This window comes from Balaenoptera musculus, chromosome 11, assembly GCF_009873245.2.
Source record: "Balaenoptera musculus isolate JJ_BM4_2016_0621 chromosome 11, mBalMus1.pri.v3, whole genome shotgun sequence".
NCBI lineage: Eukaryota > Metazoa > Chordata > Mammalia > Artiodactyla > Balaenopteridae > Balaenoptera > Balaenoptera musculus.
The window spans coordinates 15,117,943-15,119,848 of record NC_045795.1 but is presented as its reverse complement, the minus strand read 5'-3'; the positions used below and the strand labels follow the sequence as shown (position 1 = coordinate 15,119,848).

Here is a 1,906-nt window from a genome sequence, read left to right as displayed (position 1 = left end):
CTTCTCTGTGATAAGCCTTTATTTTTTTAAATGGATGCTATAAAAAATAATTATAAAACCTCGAATTGTTGCATGCTTTGGAAGTATGTAGAAATGGGTGATGTAATTTTTTTAAATTATGAAATATAAAAAATGTGGGCTGGTCCCTAGTAAGTTATTTATGTGAACTCCTAAAAAATAAAATAGAGACATGATATTTCTGTCAGTATTCTTTTCATTATAAAATCATATGCAGCTCTTTTTCTGCCCGCTCCCCCCTCCCCCAGAGCACCGCTCCGGCTGCACCGCCCTAGCTCTGAGCTCTGGGCTCCTACTAAGCTAGTGCCGCCGTTGTCTCCCTGCAGTCGCCATCATGATCATGTACCGGGACCTCATCAGCCGTGATGAGATGTTCTCCGACATCTACAAGATCCGGGAGGTCGCGGACAGGCTGTGTCCGGAGGTGGAGGGGAAGATGGTCAGTAGAACAGAGGGTAACACCGATGACTCGCTCATTGGTGGAAATGCATCCGCTGAAGGCCCCAAGGGCTAAGGTACCGAAAGCACAGTAATCACCGGTGTGGATATTGTCATGAACCGTCACTTGCAGGAAACCAGCTTCACAGAAGAAGCCAACAAGAAGCACATCAAAGATTACATGAAGTCAATCAAAGGGAAGCTTGAAGAACAGAGACCAGAAAGAGTAAAACCTTTTATGACAGGGGCTGCAGAACAAATCAAGCACATCCTTGCTAATTTCAAAAACGATCAGTTCTTTATTGGTGAAAACATGAATCCAGATGTCATGGCTGCTCTGCTGGACTACCGTGAGGATAGTATGATGCCATATATGGCTTTATTTAAGGATAGTCTAGAAATGGAAAAATGTTAACAAATTTGGCTGTTTGGATCCCTTGCTCGTCATGACTGGCTGTCTGCTGCTTTTCATCTACGCAACACCAGGACTTAGACAAATGGGACTGATGGCATCTTGAGCTCTTCGTTTTGATGTTGATTTATTTGGAGTGGAGGCATTGTTTTTGAGAAAAAAAAAAAAACATGTTATGTAGGTTGTCTAAAAATAAAATGCATTTAAACTCAGAAATTAAAAGTATATGCAGAGTCTCTTTATGGAACTGTGAAATCCTACTATTTGTTATCAGAAACTCTGTCTTCTGTTGCTTTGTTCTTACATCATCTGGTACGTGGTAAGCATTCAACTTTTTTTTTTTTTTTAATTTTAGAATGAATAAGGTTTATTAGGTTCTATCACCCACAGGAGGTACGTCCCAAATCTGCTAATGAGCAGAGCTGAACAGAAAAGGAAAGAAGAGTTATTTAACAAGTCATCATTTTCTTGCTGCAAGATTGCCCTTGGCTAATCAGCTCACTGCAGGAATTCAATAAATAATAAATAAATAAATACACAAACTTTGACCAGCAGTATTTGTTTCACATATATACAATTCTTTCTTCAAAAGTAACATCAAGTTGTAACCAGTTAATTTGTACTTTGTTATTAGGTTGTCTCCGTGCTGTGCTTGTGAGTAGAGATATCCCAAGTGATTCTACATTTTAACTTAAAATGAACTAGGTCTATGTGTTGCCTTCGCATTGGGTTCTTAGTTTTCAATAGGTGTTGCTGAAAAAAAGTTAATGCCAGATGATGAAATAGAATGTAGTTTTTTACATCAAGAAGAATGGTTCTGCAGTTAATTTTCCTGAGACGTTAACTTTCAATTAAAAAATAGTTAGCATGAGTCTTAGACTGCACATCTTGTGTTCTGGACAGTCTTGGAACCCTCCAGTACCAAGGCAGGAATTCAGTTTTCTGTCTAACAGCAAAGGGATTATAAAAAGTTCTCAGAGTAGGTGCTGGATATTCTCATAAGCCTCCAGTTCCCTATTGATTGAGACTGTCAAGGCT

The 1,906-nt window shown here is 39.1% G+C and overlaps 1 pseudogene; it reads left to right on the top strand.

Annotated features, from left to right (window-relative positions):
- The first annotated feature begins 258 nt into the window (after positions 1-258).
- LOC118903915 lies at positions 259-871 on the top strand (annotated as a pseudogene).
- Positions 872-1,906: the final 1,035 nt, after the last annotated feature.